Genomic DNA, 21,208 nt, shown 5'->3' with positions numbered 1-21,208 from the left:
CAAATCCAGCAGATCCAAGAAATAATCTCAGCCACTGCAGCAAGTCTATTTGCTCTAGCACAGAAAAACAAACAAAAAACAAAACAAACATGCCACCCTCCCCTTTTTGTTGTCATGCTAGCATTGTGTACAACAGTGATTGTCTTGGAGAGGCAACGGTGGGAACGTGTTTGCCGCTTGCATTTACTCCTGGTATTAGTGCGGCTCGACCTGGGGGGAGTGTAAGAGGCTGGCAGTGATTCAGGAGGCAGGTTTATGGAAATAGCAACCCGCATTAAAAACCCAATGAGAGCTGGGAGAAGATTATGCTCCGGCACACACACACACACACACACACATGTGGGGCCCCTGCAATGTCAACAGCCTAAGTAGATCCCCTCCCTCTCAATTGCCTCCATCTCCCTCTGTCTCCATCTCCGCTTGTGACGCTCTCTCAGTCTTGCGACAGGCACATACCTGCAATCTTAAGTCTGCTGTGTGATTGCTCGTGGGTTCCTGTGTGTTTGTGTACACATGTGCGTGCATGAATTTAAGTGTTTGTGTGTGTGTGTGTGTGTGTGTGTGTGTGTGTGTGTGTGTGTGTGTTATTATTGTGTTGATGTGCCAGTTCTCAGTTTAGCCATAATGTAATGGATGAGAAGCAAAGAGCAGAGTAGGACTGTGTTGCAGAGAGTCACCGACCTTGTGCTGCCGAAATGAGGCTTGCGTTCGTTGGTGCCGTTCCTGCCTGCAAACTGCCCCAGGATTCCATCGGGCTTTACACATGCACACACACACACACACACACACACACACACACACACACACACACACACACACACACACACACACACACACACACACACACACACACACACACACACACACACACACACACACACACACACACACACACACACACACACACACACACACACACACACACACACACACACACACACACACTATATAAAATATACAACCTTACTTTTGCAGGCATGCTAACCACCTGTTTATCAGCTAAAGAGAAGCCATGCCGGGGCCTAGCTACTGCACGGGCTGAATAATTCAATGCTACAATCTGTGAAGGTTGGCCAAGTGAGTGTAGTGTATTGTATGATAGTACGTGTACTGTATGTGCCTGTGTTTAGTGGGCAGGGGGAGGTAGGCTGGTCAGCATGAAGCCAATCGGTGCTGGCAGGATTGGACGGCCCTGTAGTCTGAGAGAGAGAGAGAGAGGGGACTCATTAGCATTTAGCCCTTGGGTAACAGGAGTGTGTGTGTGTGTGTGTGTGTGTGTTTGCTTTCAGTAAGATCGCAGTGGAGTGGATGTGACTGTAAAACATACATGGTCAAGGTCTTTCCTTATTTTTCATATAGATTTTCTGCTTCATTTACAGGGATTTGTTTTAACAAGTTTCGCACAGCCAGGCCAAACTACAGCTAGTGGTAGCCTATGGTCTGGAAGCACGCTGTATTATTTTGAGGATTGTGTTTTTTTTTGTTTCTTTAAACCAATCACAATGGTCTTGGGCGGCACTAGGCCCAGGAAGCTGCAACGCCTTTCAAAATTGTGCAATTTGATGCCGACGATAGACCTATTATAAAAGGTGCCGACCAACGCGGGCGGCGTGTGTGCGTGCCCGTGTGTGTGCAGTACAATTATGAGCTGGATACTATCAAACCGTATCAAACACAAGCTCGCACTTTCAGTTGAATCCCATTCTGAGCGGAGCATAAATGGTAGGCTACAGTGGGGAAGGGGAAGGGGAAGGGGAAGGGGAAGGGGAGGAGTTTGACAACCTGTATTACGCTCCCGGCTCCATTTTCCGGGAGCATAATACAAGTTGTCTATATCCGGTCAGCCAGACTACTGTCAAGGCAATGCTATATGGGCGTACCTTTCATTTGTGAATTTGAATGAATGATTTATTTGGATTTCACTGCTGTAAAACCTCCTAGCGTCTGTAATTAACAATCAGATGAGTAAAGACACCTACCAGCCCTGATGTCAGCACTACAATAAGCTTGATGACTGCAGCTGTTTTTCAAGGCTACTGGCGATCACTCTGCCTGTGATGTCTATTTTTTTTTATAACCTTCTTTGATGCATTGAGGGTGTACTGTGTTACTTGAATAAAGAGGGATGTGTAGATACTAGTACTCTAATAGTTTATGTCTGTGACCTGCCCTGTCTCTGAACTTATTACCCCAGTCAAATCACACTGATGAATGGATTCGGCCTGGTATGGTGTTATAGAGTCTGCAGAAGTTGGCCTGTGCACACATCTCTTTTATTTTAACCATGATGCATTATTTTTATAGGTTACACTGTGGTACAAGGACATGCAGCAATATTTCCACAGTGTCAATATAGCAATAACACAACAAAACACATTGTCTTTGTGTGTGTTCGCGAGCATGTGTATGTTTGTCTGCTGTTACTGTATATATTACATATTGGTGTAATGTAGGCATGGTAAATGCTCCTATGGGAACTGAATCCCCACACCCTCACAGCATGCATTTATGCTCACACACACACATACACACACACACACACACACACACACACACACACACACACACACACACACACACACACACACACACACACACACACTAACGCGAAAACACGCGCATGCGAACACACACAAACATACACACTCAAAGAAAATATTGGGTAACTGTTCAAGCCATCACAATGTTGCTGCTTGTTTTCCACCGTCTGTCTCTCTCCGTCTAACACACACACACACTCACACACTCTCCTTTGTTGGGCTGGTTTCTCTGTGTGGTAGATTAGCCACATATTTAGAGAAGCCTATTTCTTCCCAGGGGATTGGCTTCCAACGGTATTTGGAAAAAAAGAGCAGGATGTGCACTCTGCACCTGCCTTTGGAGAATAAACAACACCCACTGAAAATGTGTTTCATCATGAAGTTTTCGTTTCATTTCATACCGTATACATATACCACATTTACATTCAGTGTTCCCCTTAGTTGCTACAAGAAGTGCTGTAACAAAACTGTACATTGTTTTGCATTTAAAAAAATAATAATTGTGTTAACAGTGCAAAACATTCAATGAGATCATTAGCAGAGTAAAGTACCTAAACAAAATGCATTTTGTTTTATGAGTATTTGTTGATTCATTTAAATACAGCATATGCATCATATGTTAAGCATCTGATTCACCTACTCAAATATAAAAAGAATTTAAGGACTTTGGATTCCCGATGACCGTATTTTGACCCCATCTGTGACACTAATGTTGATGACATTACGATGCATGCTCCCCCTCCCAATGCCCAGAGTACATGTCGCTGACCGGCTCTTGGGGGGGAGGAGAGGCGTTGCTTAAAATACCGAAATAATCCACTGCACACACAGTGTACACACTGCCCATTAAGCCACTTCACAGCGAGAAGTGTGCTATTTTCTTTTGGAACAGTACAGGTTAGCAAAAAAGCTGAATTATTAATGTTTTGATATTTTTAGTCCGTTTAACCTATTTCTGGTTGTGGCTGGAGACTGCTCGCCTGTCTGTGTGATTCAATCATGTGACAAGACTGTGATCTGGGTTATAGAGCTGGGCTTTGTGTGTAATGGGAGAAACTGTGTATACGTATGTGTTGGTACGTTTGTGCCTGGCGTTGTCCCATGTAAACTGCACTAACATGGTCTGGCTTATTTTGATGCTTTGCAGTTCAGATCATCTAACAGTCAGTTTGGCACTGTGAAGCATCACCAGTCTGGTTGGCCTGAACCAGTTGAGTCTGGTTTCATTTCAGGCCAGCGGGCATGGCTGTTCAGACCCACGCAAAGAGAGCAGGCCCAGATACTGACTGATAATCAATCTGCGGGTCCCTGTGCAGGCTTGTACAGATGTGCCACTGCCCACAGACACAAAGAGAAAAAGTAAGAGTGAGCGGATGGGTGTGCATAAACTATGGCCATGAATAGAGGGGTGTGTGTGTGTCACTGTGACCGTACTTATTCTGATAGACAGAGTAGAAAAAACAAATGGGTTTACAAAAACTGGAACTGGATATCCAAATAGACAAGGATGTCGTTTAGGAGGCGCAGGCAAGTGTTGCTGAAACATGTCACTTTACTCAATAATGAAGGACACACTTAAAACGCATCAACCAATGTGGCTAATCGGAGCTGACATCCCGCTGGCTGGACCGTGTGCCTCTGGGAGAGAGAGAGGGGGATGAATAAAGAGTGTGGGAGAAATAAGAAGGGGCTGAAGTGACAGAATAGTCGAGAAATATTGAGAAAAGAGGAGAGGAGAAAGAGGGACTGGGTCATGCTTACGGCTTGAAGTCACACATTCAGTTCCAACAGCCATTCCCCTGTCTGTTTGAGTGAGCATGTCCATGTGCAGACTCTACATAGACACACACACCATGTGCTGTATTTCTGTGCTAGATAGAAATGGCACACTTGTCTGTGATGGAACCAGGGGGAGCTCATTTGTAAAGCAGATCTAGCCATGCTTTGGTGTAGTAGTGTCCATAGAAAGGGTAAGGGGGGGCTGCACAGCATGACAGCAAGCATTTGTCAGCAAAAATCAGGACTAATGAAATACAGTACACATTGCTGGAGGGCAAGGAGAGGAGTGTGACTGACAGGAGGCACGAGTGGAGAGATTCTCTGGCAGCCCTCCTTCATGGCCACCAAAGCCCCAACCCCCTTCCCAGCCGAGATAAGGGTAGCAGCATGAGGTATAGGGTAGAGGAGAGAAACAGTGTGTGTAAGGGTCTCCGGGGGTAATGACACGGAATACAAGTGTCTGAGGAGTGCCAGTGATGGGCCTGCTCATGTGGAAGGGGGTATTTGCATTGCAGAAGAGGGCTGTCAGTGGAGCTCGCTCAGGGAGCCAGTGTCAGGCTGATCGCTAGCGGCGGAGGCTTCTGTCGTCTGCCCTGCAGAATACCAGGACACTGGATAAAGCTGAGCTAGCACCTGCAAGATCAAGCACGTCCACACATTCAACCTTTTTGTGTGTTTGTTAGGATTACGCAAGTGTTTTGGTGGCGGCTTTTTGTTTTCAAACTTCGACTTTACCTGACACTTAATTTCAAGTGGTTATGTTTTGTCCGTCATTGGAGCAGCCTGAAAGGCATTTCATATAGAAAAGAACAATAAGCTTGATGGCTGCAGAAGAGCAGGCCATATGAATTATATAGTTCTGTGCCAACAGCTATGGTCTGTGGCCTCTAAACTATTTCAGTCCCAGCTGCAATAAGAGGGAGCTTTTAATAATTCAGAATAAACAGTATACTGGATGCCTTCCAGGCAGCAAGCTTACATTTAGGTGAAACACTCAATTCCCTTCTACCCTTCACTACCATCGTAACGACAAAACCATAGTGAGACTGTATCAGATACCCGTGAAGGGCTTGTAGGGACTCACACATCACTGGGTTGTGGTGTTGTTTGCAGAGTTTGTTGAAACACTGCAGAGCTTTTCATTTGGTTTTTACTGTATGAGTGACCGTGTGTGAGAGAAAGTGTGTCTGCGGAGACGGCGTGGTCTTTCACTCTTTGTCGGCCCTTGCTGCTGCCTGCACAGCTGTGGCAGACAGTTTTCGGAGGATGCCATTTAGAGTCCTGCTGGGTTAGCCGGCGTGCATCCTTTAATGTGCTTTCTGCAAGTTCACAGACGTGAGGTGTATCTGTGAAGTCAACTCGGAGGTAGAGAAGAGAAAAATGGCCAAGGCAAAAATACAAAGATTTAAGAGAGTGAGAGGAGAAGGAGCGGTGATGGGTCAAAAAGTAGACGGAGAGACTGAAACAGAATGAGAAGTAAAGAGATTTGAATCACTGAGTTGTGAAGATTATGAAATGAGATGGAGGGAGTGAAGTGAAGTGTGAGGTATTGATGGAGGGCCTCACTGCCTGGTCAGGATCGTTTTAACCTACACTATATGAAAGGAAAATTGAAGGAGAAAAGCAGCTGTGACCCTTAGGCTATATCAGTTACTAAATATATTGTTTCTCTTTTTTTTGTGTTCTGGTTGAAAGAAAACTGAAAGGGGGAGAAAAAGAGTTAAGGGACATGAAGAACAAAGAAACTTAAGAACCAAAGCAATTATGAAGCTTGGATCCCTGCATATTCCCTGGTTAATCCCAAATTTTCATATGGAACCAGAACCTCTTGTTTTCCCAATGTTGTCGATATATTAATGTATGATGTTGAAAATGTCCCTTAAAACAAATATTCAACCAATTCTCCCAATAAAAGACCGATATATGTTGCTTAAAAATTTGGTACCATTTGTTTGTTTTCTAATTCAGTATATGGAAATTTAAAACGTAAATGAACAGTTGCCAGCTGCCTGACAAATGACAACTATCACAAAAGCATCACCTACATTTTCCCCAAATGATTTTGAGTAGTTTGATTGAAAATATATACAGTATATATTTTCAATCAAATACACGTTCAGAAGGGGCCGTATAAATAATGCCATATTGTTTTGACTGACTGTGTTGTTTCAATTTCTAATTTTCTTTTCAGACCTTTGTCAGAGAAAAAAATAGAAATATACAAATGTTTCAAATAGGTTTTCTGTTTTTCTCTTATTTTTCAGTGGAGCACAGATGGGTCACCCACTGCTAATTTCAAATTCTAAGAACAGAAAGCGCTGTGCTAAAATCATAAGTGAGGAAAATATGAAATTTGAGGAATAGGCGACTTGCTCAAATGACCTATTGGGAACCAAGTGTTTGCACACCCTTTAAAGTTGGATTTTGCACAGCTGATGCAGGTGATGCTACTCTCATCCTGAATATAAATGACAATACTTTATCCGTGTTGATGTTTCATCTTGAGTCTTTTAAGTGGGGAATTATCTTGATCTTGCCTTGACGTCATTACATTTCAAGCTCCTTTCATGAAAAAAATGCAGTGCTCTGGTGCTTTGGTGTTTTTTTATGACATTCTGTGTATTAATCTTCATAAATCTGGAGGTATATTTTAAGGGTTATGCCTAGAGGATGACACATGAATGAGAGTGCATGGAATCTGCTCACTGACAGACAAACGTAACATGAACATGTGTCTGTGAGGGTTTCTCTGAAGTAGAATAAAGCTGTCTCTCATCATCATCACACATCATCAGTAACGAGACTCAGGCAAATGATAACCATGGCAGCGTGTGCTGCAACAAAGCTCGAGTGTTACATGCACGGAGATACACATGCATAAACATACACTGAAGCAAAGATGTGCACCGGCCCAAACCATTAGGCGCTGGGGCAGAGGACGAGACAGCACATTTATTTACAGAGTTTATTCGACCTGTTTTTCTTGATTCATTATTTATGAATCTATCAATCTGTATGACACGGCAGCAGCATAGAGAGTTTGGCTGGCTGCCTTCCTGCCCATTTTCCCATGTGCCAGCTCCTATGTGTCTGACTGCCTATCTGCCCTTAAAAGGCCTCTCCCTTTGTCTATCAAAATATGTTTGATATCCAATCTCTCTCTCTCCCTCCCTTTTCTTTTTTTCCCTGCCACTCAATATACATCTTGGTCATCAGACTACTTCCTTTTATTCTTTGATCATTAAAGGTGTAGTCATCGATTTTGGAGAAAGCGTTTTGTCAAAATCACTTTTTGTCAAAATCAGTGAATATCTCTTCACCATCTGCTAACTGTACGTCCTGTGTGTGCGATGAAAGAAAATCCAGTGTCAATACAGAGCCGAGGCTGTAAATGTGTAAACTAGCATGTTGCTAGCTACGGTGGGCCCCCTTTGTTTACATATGATTCGTTTACATACCAGTTTACAGAGCTAGGCTGTGATATAACACTGGGTTTTATTTTCAGCACACACACACACAGTATGGACAGACAGTGGACCGTGAGGAGACATTCACTGATTTTGACAAAAAATATATTTTCACAACAAGCGTTCTCCGATATTGCGGACTCCACCTTTAATTCAGTCTCTAAAACATTTTTAAAGTATGACGATGACTTGCAAGTTTATCTCAGATTTATTTGATGGATCCAGCTTGTACCCACTCGCCTCCGTGTGCTTTTAATGCAGTGTTATCAATATATTCCTAAAAGACTTTTCCTCTGAATCAGGACAGGTGTTGGCAGAAGAAGATTTTAGGAGACTCCAATGTTTTTGAAGCTTGATCAAGGAGAACACAGGTGGACATCACACAGCATGGGCAAAGTACTGGCCTCTGTATTCTGTGGGATGTCCAATAAAGATAAGCTTTTTATAATCTCTTGATCAACCCCGTGCTTGGCAAGATGTCTTATCTTGTGGGACAATATTCAGCAACTGCATAAGCGCCTTTTTGCTGGGGGTTTAGAATGTTTGACCTAATGCTCGGGTGTTTGACCCTAGATTCTGCTCACCAAATCATTTCTACGATTAAGTTGCATATCTGCGGCGCTGTTCTCTCTGAGGTGGTCTCACTCTGACGGCTGTGCACTGCTTGATGTTCTCAATCCGCGGAGACAGTCTTCTTGCTACGTCTTGGAAGGAATGATAAACAACAAACCCTGACTTTGGCTATGCCCTGGCATCACTACTCTTCCTACCACATTAGCCGAAGCCATTACTGCATACTTCAATAATATTGGAGCCTTTAAGTAATACGGAGCACAACTGCTTGGCCTCACTGTAACCTAAGTGTGAACTATGGGCCAACAGTGACACTTAATTTTGGGCAGTCATCCGGTTCCTCTCTTTCAAGATTAGGGAAGGGCAGAGCATGTTGTCTATGTCTTCCATCTCTCCTGTACTAACTTCTTCTTTTCCCTCCCAAGTCTTGGCTCTGTAAAGCAGTCTCTTGAGTAGCCTGCTCTGTACTGTATCACATACTCTGACATCTTCTTCACATCCGTGCTGCATGTGTTGCCGTGATATGATACGTATTTCTGTGGACTGGAGGGTGCAAAGAGTGGATGTTGGTAAGGCCTCATTACTGTGCCATTAAAAAAGAGGACAAGAAAATAAAAGGTCTTTCAAATGTTTCAGTCAATGTTGCAATCTGTTTCTGATGTAAGGTACATAAAGAAAAAGAGATAGATTGTGAACATTGAATCCCTATAGGAAACAGCTATTAATTCTTCCTCTTTACACATGATGAATGGGAAGTCATCAGTAGGGCAGCGAAAATCTGTCATGTCCTCTGACACATCTAAAAGCACTTAGGCCGTGTCTGCTGAATGACCAGAATCTGATAATGTCAGATTTATTATAGTCTCCGTTCATAGTGAGAGCCCTGTGGGTATAAGCTGGGCCAGCTATACTCATACTGCCCGAGTATATTTCAGGTTGTGGCAAAGGAGAGAAAATAAAAGCCTTTTCTTCTTCTTTCTCTCTCTTTCTGGCTCTCTTTCTCTCACAATATCTCACATTTTCTTTCTCTGCTATCTTTCGCTGCCTAGCCCCCCCCCCCCCCTACCCCCCTTGATAGTGGTCTGCCTATGGCTTACAGAAATAGGACATACAATAATAAAGGCCGAAGAGATGGCAAGTTATCTAAGGATCAGTGTGGAGCGCAGCTGAAAGCAAAAACGAAATTACGAATCTCAAAAGATGTCATCCCACCTCAGCCCTACCCTATCAACACACAGCATCACTGAGCTGTAAATCCATGCTTATTTATTATTTTTGCTGCAAACCAAGTAGGTATTGCAATAAACGAGAACAATGTCACATTGCCTGGGTTCCGTGTGAATGGAGCTGTATGATGGTGAAGTGTGTATTTGATGGCTTGATGTGGTTGACACACTGATATCTTACCATCTTGTCAGAATCGGATCTATAGGTGTGCAGTGTGTGTGGTTTGAAATGAGTGAGTAAAAAAACTGTTGCAAATCTATAGGCAAAAAGTATCAAGAAGCTTTCGGCACAAACACACACACACACACACACACACACACACACACACACACACACACACACACACACACACACACACACACACACACACACACACACACACACACACACACACACACACACACACACTAAGGTGTTTTTTCCCCCGCCCCTTTTCTTTATTACATATTTTTCAGAGTGGCAGCACACAGAGCTTGTAAGACAAATCCTTTCTAATAGGAAGCCTCTAGGGCTGCAGAAGAGCGTGGTCGATACAGAGACACGCACAGAGGGCTTTGAAGATGGCCTATCCCTCTGCCTCTAAAACAAATGAAAAGGCAAGAGAGTGCGCCCACAGGGACGGAGGCCGGGCTAAGTTTCTATAAACACTATCTACATAACACCTTAAGATGTCCCTGTGTTTGATGTGACAGTGTCCAGATTAACTCACATTAGGGAGAACAACAAAGCCCTGGGTGTTGCATCCTTCTCTTATTGCCTGGTAGACAGAGGCAGAGAGAGAGAGACACTTAAAAACACACCAATTTACAACATTAAATGTAATTCTTTTCATGTTTTAAACATGGTGTGTTAAGGGTTTTTATAAAGGATCACTTCTTGAATGAAACAGTATCTTATATTGTGGATGCAGTCTTAGAAAACAAATGCCCTCAGTGAATGGTGTACACAGTAATCACCCACCGGAGGCGTAAACTGTTCCCGAGATTCAAAACAACACAAACATTTAAATATCCACCCTCTGATGATTTCAAATTGTGCATTTTTTCTACGATTTGGCAGTCATTATCCAGCACTCACCACCATTTGAAGCTATCATACTGTTGTGAAACAAATTACGTGCTGCTACCTGTGTTGTTTGACATTCTAAGTGTCTGTGTTTGGTTGGACTAATGGATTTCTTCTGACAAGAGAGGTGCATGGGATTTCTAAGTGTCACCATGTGAATGGCAAACACAATGTACAAAATGGATGTCCTCATGCTTTTAAGTGTATGTCATCCGGTTGCTAGCATTCTCTGTGATAGGTGAATAGAGGTTAATGGAAGGCTTTTGTGTATGTGCATGTTGTCTGCGATGTTGGTCTGACACATCGACGGGGATGTGAAAATGCTCAGACTGAGAATGAGCTTGAAGGTTATTATTCTCAAATTGAAGTTTCGATCACATTTTTAGTTATATCCACGTAGACTGTATTTGAATGAAACAAAATGTTTTACCAACGTCACCATTAGGTCAGAGTGAATCAAATTAGCAACGTTGCCTCAAAAGAATGTCTTTGTTTGAATGTTGATCACAATGGTTGGGTTATTTTAGGATTGCCATGGGTTATAGGATAAAAGCAAGTTTTACTGGCCTGTTTAGAAAACTGCAAAAATGGCTTCTCCCCTCGAGCCAAAATGGGCTCTAATGCATTGCCTTTTCCCCTTTGATGTTGACTATAAATATGAAGGGACTGGGGGGAGGGGTTATCATTGTACAGAAAGTCTTTTTTTTAGATGTTTTTGTGTTTATGTAGAGGAACTCTGACAGCAGGGGGAACACTGAGCACCAAGAGATTTTACTACATACAGAATCATTGGCTTCAACCTACGTACACGTATTTCTACTCTGCTTTCAACGTAGATATTGGAAAATGAATGAAATCACTCATGGCACATTTCTCACCCCCCACACCAACCCTTCAATATTTAGAGATAAATGTATCCGATAATCTGTATAAACTAGGCTAGATGTTGTGGGAATGTGAGAATTTTTTCGGAGTAACGGAAAAATGAAAGGGTATAAGGTTGGGTCTTAATGTTGCAGAGACGAGTCGAAGTCAAGAATTGCATCTTGGAGCTTTTCAGCAGCCCACACGCTCCCACGACAAGCCCATATATTTAGCAGGGGGGGGGGGGGGGGGTTTCTTCTTCTGCTTGCGCTGTGGTGCGAGAGGTGCATGGGGGTTCTTGAAATGTTTGTCTTTGTTCTCCTGGCAGAGTTTTTGTCTGTGTGTGGGCGTTCACAGTTTCTAGGAGCACCTCGGGAATGCGTTTCAACAGATGGAGGCTTTAACTAGTGTGTTGGCTTCCAAAAATCAGGGGCTATATGCTTTTTGTAGCCTGCTATTTTAATTTGTTTGTTCACGCGTTTGTTTGTTTGTTTGCCTATGTGTTATTTTTTTTCCCAACAGCGTAATCACAGCCTGTGCAGACGAAAGTGGAGAGTTGCAATTACGTTGTCAAGAAGCTATAGGTTTAAGCTGCTAATCAAATATCTGCAACATCTGAACACAGCATTTTTCATGGTCATCTTTCATGTCACTATCTATCAGGGATAGTATTTAAGCTGAAAAACACTGAATCCTATGTATCCTAATGGAACGTAGTATTGCAAGACACCACTGTAAGAGGAAAGTAGGCTAGCGGTCTCTGCAGGCTGTGGTGCTGTCCATGGTGCTGAAATGTCCAGGCACAGGCACCATTTCTTGTAGATTAAAAAGTATCTGTGTCTCTTTAGTATGAATTCTGTGTCCAATTCCTTATACAATGAACTTACTTATTTTCCCTCTCCATTACCTAGTAATAAAACATTACAGTGAGGTGATGTGTAGTAGCAGCGGATTGGTCCACAATTTAATATACGTGACCTGAATGAAATGTGTGTCACCGCTCGCTGTAAAATCTGCACATTAAAGAAAAATCTTTTTTTTTTGCAAGGCAAAACAATTCTTACCACCTCAGGGCAAAAACTGCAGCGTGTTATGACACCCGTCAAGTCGACTGCTCTCCGTCTTTTGTCTAACACACATTTCTTATTGGATTTGACAGCCTCAGAAAAGAGTAATTGCTTTTCTGACCTGTAATTTTAGCTCAGCCTTTGTGTAAACCAAAATGCATACCTTTTGATTTATGTCTTTTGTCATGCTGAAGATTGCAGAACTCCTTTGAATTACCTGAACCCGTGTGGGCCTGGCTGGGTAACAGTATTTTCCAGCTCTCCGTGACTTGTTGATAAGTTAAGACATTTTTGGTCCGCAGAGGTTTTTGTTTGTTTGTTTTGTTAGCCTAATTAATGAGTGTTATGATGATGCATTATTCCGTTCTTCTGAGTACCGTCAAAATGTCATAGGAGATATGCTTTATGAGACTTTATGAGATGTTTGGGCTGGGAAAGTTTGAAGGGCCTATCTGAATGCCCTTCTTCATCCTTCTTCCTAGTCTATCTAACTTCTCCTCTCCTTTTGTCTCTCACTCTCTTTCTCCCTCTCCCTCTCCCCCTTTCTCCTTTCTACATATTTCTATCTCTTTGTCTCAAAGCCATTTTTTCTCCTCGCTCAGCGGAGGTGCCATTCCTTTGGAGACCATGGGTGCTAGAGCGCCACAGGCTTCCCTGGAGCCAATACATAGCCTACACACACTCTGTCTAAGTCCAGACAAGACTCCTATATATTACCCCTGCTTTAATAAAGTACATTCATTCTGAATCAGTGGACACAGACAAAAGATCTGTTCTCAAGTATAATTTAAGCTATCTTCTTAGTGTAGAATACCAGTTTGTATGAATGTGTTTTTTAACCCAGTGAATGTAAAGTCCGATTCCTATAACATGTGGCTGATACCACAGTGTCTAATTTAATCTCAAATGTTGGGCACATTGTGTGTACTGTATAAACTGTGTAGCCCAGACAGTTTAGAAACCAAACAAATAGGTCACTGTTATAGTAATGTGCTATAAATAGTTGTGTGTGTGTGGGTGGGAGCCTGTGCAGGCTACTGTGTTTCTCTGTGTGTGTGTGTGTGTGTGTGTGTGTGTGTGTGTATGTGTACCAGGGATGTTCTGTCTCTAATTTTAGGCTCTTGGGAGAAGAGAGCAGCGAGGAGATCAGGAGAGTGAAGGAGGAATGAGCCCCAGTTCCAGAAGCTAATGGTTTAGTGTTTTTAATAACTTGCTTGGGAGGGTCTATCTCCCGCTGTTATATATCTCCTCAGCAGCAGATAGCCCCTCCATACATTACCAGGATGCGTGAGAGCATTATAAACAGCTGAATACAGCGTTGGCTTTCCAATAAAACGATATTATTAAAACGTCTACGTCTAATAAATAAAAAGGGAATTTAATCTGCCCCGCCTTCCTGTTTAGAGCCCGTTCCAGGCTCAAATGGAAGCAGATAATCAGGAGGGGTAAAGTAGTTCCTGACAAGAATGAATACAGACAGGAGGGGTAATTTATTAATGCACTTTTCCTAACCTCTTCTTCATCAGACTTGCTTGCTCTCTGTGCATCATTTCTAAGAGAGGCTAATTAAAATCCAAATCTGCATAAATATAGCAGACAGACACAAAAATAAATTATAGAAATTGATTCACTGGATTATGGATATGAAATAAATGTTTTGGTGTCCAATTAAGCTTATGCTTTATAATGATCCATAAAGGTTCCCTTCCTTGGTTTTAAAACAGCTTCTTTTTTCTCTTTTTTTTCCTTCCCCGAAACCCTTTTGTATATACCCAGTCCACCACATTGCATGAGACACTAAATCACTGTGGGCCCACTCATTCACGTGGAAAGCCCCTTATTCTAGTATACTTTGTTTTAATGCAGAGAGACAGCTCTGTCCTTTATAATAATGCCCTGCTCCTGACAAACAGACCCTGAGCTCTGCACTGCCATTTGTTACGTACACACGCTTTGTGGTCAGAAAAATTGTCACTGCCTTAGTAATTTGAGATTATTTAAATTCCTGTTTCTTTAATGCCACTAAGAAATTGACTGTGAGTGGATATGGATTCTGCATGAGGAGGGGAATGCATAATGCTGACACCGGTGATATACTGTATGATGATGCAATGCACAGTAACACAAAATCTAAGGATTCAATTGATTTTATTACTTTATCTTATTAACATTCCGCACTGTCAGCATCACACGCTGCTTTACTTGAGCGTTTCAATACTTGCTTAGCATTGCTTTAAGCTTTATCATCTCATATAGTGTCAGTGCTCATTCATGGCTCCATGCAGCACAGTCACATTTCAACAGTGGCTCATGTAAAATATAGCTGCGACTGTGAGCAATCTCACTCGCCAGCGCGCCTGCTGTAAGAAACCATCCTTCTCGTGACCGGGCAGAGACAAACAGCACGCACAGCGGTCATTTTTTACTCTCCCTTGATATACCTGCTCTGTTTCCTTGAGAAGAAAGGGCAGATTGTTTGTTTTGCCGAGGCCTCTTAAATTTCGCACACAGGAGAAAGAGACCATTAATATTGTCTCGCCATACATCTTATATACTGATAATGCCGGCATTGCTTGAAGATGAAAATAAATAGTGCATTACCGTCACCCTGGCAGATGACACATGAAGCTCTCTGGGCGCATTCCTTGAATAGCCTTGATGCCAAAGGGGTAGCAGAGGCTTTGGAAAATAGAAGAGAGAATGTGGGAAGTGGGAAGAGGGAAGGCAATGTCTAAGAGAGAAATAATTGGGTTTGATAACAGGATAATTTGTGAAGAAAAAAAATAAAGAATTGAAAATAATTAAAAAAAAAATAAAAAAAAAAGTAGCATGAAAGCCACAGCCACAGAGGGGATGCAGAACAATCTCAATGTTTCTTATATCTCATTAAGATACCACTCAGACTGTGTGCTGGTCTCCTACGAAGAGTTAGTTAGTACAAACGTTATCTCTTTTTTTATTGTAGTCAAAAAGTCTTCAATCTATTATTCTGGGTTCATGAGTAAATCAAATGTTTTGCCTATTAGACCAAACCTTAATTTTGAAATGAAGGGTTTCAAAAAAGGGGAATTTCAGGGCTGTGGGGCCATTGACTTCAATCTAAAATGTGAAAACCGTCATCCAAATATTTGCAGCTATTGAGTACTGGATTGCATCAGTTTGTATGATCCTGCATGCAACAGAGATAAGCAAAAAGGTTCAAACAGCGTCTCCCATTTAGTCCAGTTCATATACAGGTCTATTAAAAAAAAACAAAAAAAACAATATCCAGTATACAGTATATATATACATGTAGGCAAGGCAAGGCAAGGCAAGTTTATTTATATAGCACAATTCAGACACAAGGCCACTCAAAGTGCTTTACAGGGGCAGGTAGCTATATAATGATATATTCTCATTTTGTATATAACATTCACACGAGTCGCAGAATTGTCTTAGTTGTCATTGTTTGCATCACTGTGTCCTCTTCTATTCTCTTGCTCCATTCATACTTTATTCATCTGTAATGTTGCAATGCACACTCAGTAAATAATACATCGACAGGGAGCAGTAACAATGAATTCAAATTGAATTGATAATTTTTGCATAAACTTGCAGTGTGTAATATGTTTTTGGTAAACGTATTGCAAAATTCAACACTGAAATATTAACGTAAATAATTTCAAATTTGTCACATTCAGATACTGTGTTATATTGAAATTTATTATTTAATTATTAATTTATTGATGTGACGCACAAGACAGAACATGTATCTTTGAGTGCAACAATGCAGTACATACAGTTACATATCATCCAGTTAGATATGTACCATATTGAATGTCGGCCAATAAATGAAATGCATTGCACCTCATACGGTACCATCTGGCTTAAAAACAGAATATAGGGATATGATGACAACACTGGCCAATGTGTTAATTGGCGCGATTGCGATTATGAAACAGAAACTCACACTTGTCCATTGGTGGGGGGCGGGGGGGGGGGGTTACTGTATGCTAGGTCCAGAGTATCCTCGTTACGTCTCTCACAGCCTTAAGATCTGTCTTAAATTGTCATCATCCTACATTTTTGATGCTGCTGCCCTCTCTCTCTCTCTCTCTCTCTTGCTCTGGTTTCCTACTCCAGCTGTCTTTCTCTCTCTCTCTCTCTGTCTCTCTGGGCATGTGACCTAGCTGCAGACTTGTGGGAACTGTAGTGATGCTGTCAAGCTGAAAGCCTCCCCTGAGCCTCAGAGGAAACAACAGAATCAAACATTAGAACAACTCCGAAATGTCGACACAAACCTGTGTATTTGTCAGGCTGACCTGGATTTGCTCAAAACAGCACTCCGTCTTACCATAGGAAACTGTCACCACAACCCATATTGCTTTTTGAGCGATAGGAAAGCAGATGGGTTTGACATGGTTAAGTGTAGTTCCCCTCTTTGGGATGTGCATGCTCACATACGCATATATATATATATATATATATATATATATATATATATATATATATATATATATATATACATGCATTTAAAGTGGGAATAGGAGTTATTCTCAATCATAAAAGACCATAGCGCATCCACCAACAACACACATGCTCATACGCACCCAATCAACGTTCCATTTCGGTCAGAAAACTAAATTGAGAATGGAAAAATTCTAAATCTCCCCTCCAGCTCTTTGCCATTTCACTTCTTTCCATCCTACACCCACACACTTCCCCCCCCCCACGCACACACACACACACACACACACACACACACACACACACACACACACACACACACACACACACACACACACACACACACACACACACACACACACATACACACACACACACACACACACACACACACACACACACACACACACACACACACACACACACACACACACACACACTCTCCCACTTTTGCCTCAGTGACAACCCACGGTTTTATTTCCCTGGTGGAAATATTGGCCTGTCAGTCAGATCAATTGCCAGTGTCCGGGGCACTTCATGGTTCCTCTAATTATAATCCTGTGCAGCTGGCGCGGGCCCACGTAGCTGTGGGGCAGCCATTGTAATAGAGGCATCACTGGGCTATAGATGGATAGAGCCGGAAACCGACCAAAGCCTCGCAGTCATCGCTCGCGTCGGTGGAGAGGCTTTACTCCAGCAGTCAGAGCAAGGGGCCAGGGTGTCTTATCTGGCTCCTCCATGCGGCTCGCTGCTATATGCTGGGGGAGTGCATTACCAATGCTCTGCCCCCTCTCTCTCACTCTCTCTCCTCCCTCTCCTTCTCCCTCTCTCTCTCTCTCTCCCTCTCGCCTCTTTCTCCCCCCTGTGCCGCTCCTCGCTCCTCACATCCGTATGAGAAGTCTAGGCACTTTGCCATGTTCGCGTGTAGAGACAGAGTTGCTGTCTGCTCAGAAATACTGCACCCTGGAAGGAACCAAATGATGGCTTGTGGTGGTTGCTTTGCTGCGTATTTGGTGTGTGTGTGTGTGTGTGTGTGTGTGTGTGTGTGTTTGTGTGAGAAACTTTGGACTTCAAGATTCAAGCTAGTTTGTCGGCAGCTCAAAAGATACATTTTTTTTGTTATCCTCATGAATATTCTGGAGTTATAAATCAGTGTGAAGTGGTGGCACTGAATAACCTCCATTGGTCGTGTGTCCGTGACAAATACTGCCACGGATTTTCTCTCCTTCCAAAACATTGCGGTGCTTTCTCACATCCTCACCATGAGCAAGTGTGAATATACTATGTAGAAATGGCACTCCGTCGCACCAGCCCCCTTTCTCTCCTCACTTGCATTGTGCCATTCACATCTCGACACGCCGAAAGAGGTGTGAGAGAGGAGAGCGTGTGTGAGAGAGAGAGGGATAGAGAGAGAGAGAGAGAGGAGAGCGTGTGTGAGAGAGAGAAGGATAGAGAGAGAGAGAGAGAGAGAAGGATAGAGAGAGAGAGAGGGATGGGTTAAAAAGACAGAACGGAAAGGAAGGGAAGAGGACAGAGTGTGACAAGGAAGAGCAAGAGTGGCGATGAAACAAGACAGAATGAAAATGAGCACGGACAGCGAAATGGGTGGGGGGGGGGCAGATAGCGAGGGAGCGCAGCTAAGAAAAAAAATGTGGTCGAGGGAAAGAGGAAGAGATGATTGTGACACAAAAATCAGGAAAGTGTGCAAAGCAAAAAAACACAGGTGGGGGGGGGAGAATGCGTTGTGAAAAGAAGGCAGGAACAGCCAAGACATGCTGGGAGGAAGGAGAAAGAACAACAAAAGGGGAAGACATGTGAGACACCAGAAGCAAACCAGCATCTGAAATACACAAGCTAACTGTGTTATATAAGCGGATGCTGCCGCTGCTAGGGAACAGTGGGCTATATCTGCTGGAGATGAGGAGGGCTCTCTGTCAACCGGAAGGGGGACAGAGAGACAGAGGTGAGGAAGACAAGACATACAACAAAAACAAAACAAGACAGAAATACTGAGAGGGTTAGGAGGAAATACCCATAAAAAGATTTTTTTTTTTTTTTGAGGGATTTGAGGGAGCGTGTCAAGGGGTGGAAGGCTGTCTGAAGAAAACAGACTAGAGGTATATACGGCTGGCAGAACAGACTCGACTGGAGAGAGTGTGTAGGGATGAGTGAAGGGGGGGTAAAAGAAAAGAGACGAGGATGTACAGCATACAGAGAGTCCCAGAAAGCGAGTGGGTCGATGAGGGATTAAATAGCTTAGAAGGAAAACTGGGAATGTGTGTCTACACTGGTTTGCCTTTGTATGTGTGTGCGTGTGGGTGTTTTAAGTGTAACCTTGGGTGGAAACATGTTTCCAAACCTTGCAGGACATGCTAAGCGTAAACTCCCTGAATTTGTTAATAATTTAGATACAGTGTCTTGTAATACTGCGAAAGCATTAAACGTCCATGCATGTCTAGTCGTATGTGTGCACGCGACGTAAGCATACATCTGTGTTTGTGTGCATGTGTGACACTGCATCCACTGTATATGCCAATGTGTGTGTGTGTGTGTGTGTGTCTGTGTGTGTGTGTGTGTGTGTGTGTGTGTGTGTGTGTGTGGGTGTGTGGGTGTGTGCGTGCGTGTGTGTGTGTGTGTGTGTGTGTGTGTGTGTGTGTGTGTGTGTGTGCGCGCATGCGTGTGTGTGTGTGTGTGTATTGGACTCCAACATGAATTTGCGCTGCTTCTGGTAAAAAGGGAGGAGGGATGGAGTGTATTTAAGCTGCATGGTCTGGCAAAGCAAATAGACCATGAAAGGGAAAAATAACAAAATCTACCTCCCCCCTCCACCACTCCCCACTCCCAAACTCCCAGCGGATCACACCGACTGCAGCTCTAGCCCACTCTTCACTCCATTGTGTTTCAAACCACTGGCTCCCTTTGCTTCCCTTTATCTTTTATTTCGTTTCATACATTTATTTTTTTTTGGGGGGGGGATTCTCGCCTTGGTGATGTTTTCCCTTCACCGCGCTGCCTTTCTCTCTCTCTCTCTCTCTTCTCTTTTGTCCTCCTTTCAGCATCCCCCATCCCCCCTCCATCTTGGCTCTTGGTCTGTCAGAGGTGTGACAGGTGTGTCGGCGCTCTCTCCGTCACTCTCTCAACTTGTTGACCTATTGTCTCAGAGATTACTCTGCTCACAGGTCTCTCTCTCTCTCTCTCTCTCTCTCTCTCTCTCTCTCTGTCTCTCTCTCTCTCTATGTCTGTCTCTCTCTCTCTCTCTCTCTCTCTCTCTTTTGCTGGAAAAGGATTGACAAGATTGCCCCGGCAACAAAAGCTCCAGCTGATGCGCCACCCTGTCGGCATCCAGTCAGCTGCCCCTTCCACAAACTAGCACTGATTTGTGATTGTGGCTGTGAGTGTGCATGTGTCTGTCTGTATGTATGGGCACGTTCACGTTTATATGTGTGGGTGTGTGTACCTGAATAATCTCTTAGATGTCTTTGTATTTAAAGGTGGGGTCAGTGATTCTGGACAATGTTTGTTGTCAAAAACAGTGAATATCTTGTCACAATCTGCTACCCGTCCGTATACTGTGTAAGCTGAAAAAGAACTATGGTGTTAAAACACAGCCTAGGCTCTGTAAACTGGTATGTGAATAAAGCGACTTACGCATTTGGCCTAGGCCATCTGTTAACACCAGATTTATTTTCAGTGCACATACAGTACAGACAGGTAGCCGATTGTGACGAGACATAAAAAATATGGAATTAAAAACAGTGAAATTTGATCAGATACTGTATATACCAATATAAACAGTATAAATAAAGGACCAATCAGACATTTCTAAACGCTTTCAACAAAGAAAAGGGAAGAAATAGAAAGTGTTAAGTGAAAGAGAGGCAGGGAGGGGATGTACGTAAGTGACACAACTGAAGATGCAGAAAATAGAGGCGCTGTAAAGTAAGAGAAAACAAGACGATAAAGCAAACTAGGAAGAATGGAGAGAAAGAGTGAGAGAAGAGAGGAGGCAAGTGTGAATGAGAGGGAGGGAGAGAGGGAGGGAGGGAGGGAGGGAGTGTGTCAGGAAAGATGCCTATAGAACTCTCAACCATTGTTTCTCCCAGTGTGAGCGGTGTATAATCACTCAGCCTTACCACAGTAATGACACCATCTGGGCCCGGGGAAGACGCCGGCTTCTCTC

General features: G+C 43.1%; 1 protein-coding gene across 1 annotated transcript in view; it reads left to right on the top strand.

Moving 5' to 3' along the window:
• The window catches only part of celf5a (cugbp, Elav-like family member 5a), a gene marked incomplete at both ends in the record, with an annotated part of 184,611 nt that overhangs the window by 20,599 nt on the left and 142,804 nt on the right, over positions 1-21,208 (top strand). The gene's annotated exons all lie outside the window — the stretch shown is intronic.

This window comes from Ammodytes marinus (assembly GCF_949987685.1).
Source record: "Ammodytes marinus genome assembly, chromosome: 8".
NCBI lineage: Eukaryota > Metazoa > Chordata > Actinopteri > Uranoscopiformes > Ammodytidae > Ammodytes > Ammodytes marinus.
This window is presented reverse-complemented; position numbering and strand designations above follow the sequence as displayed.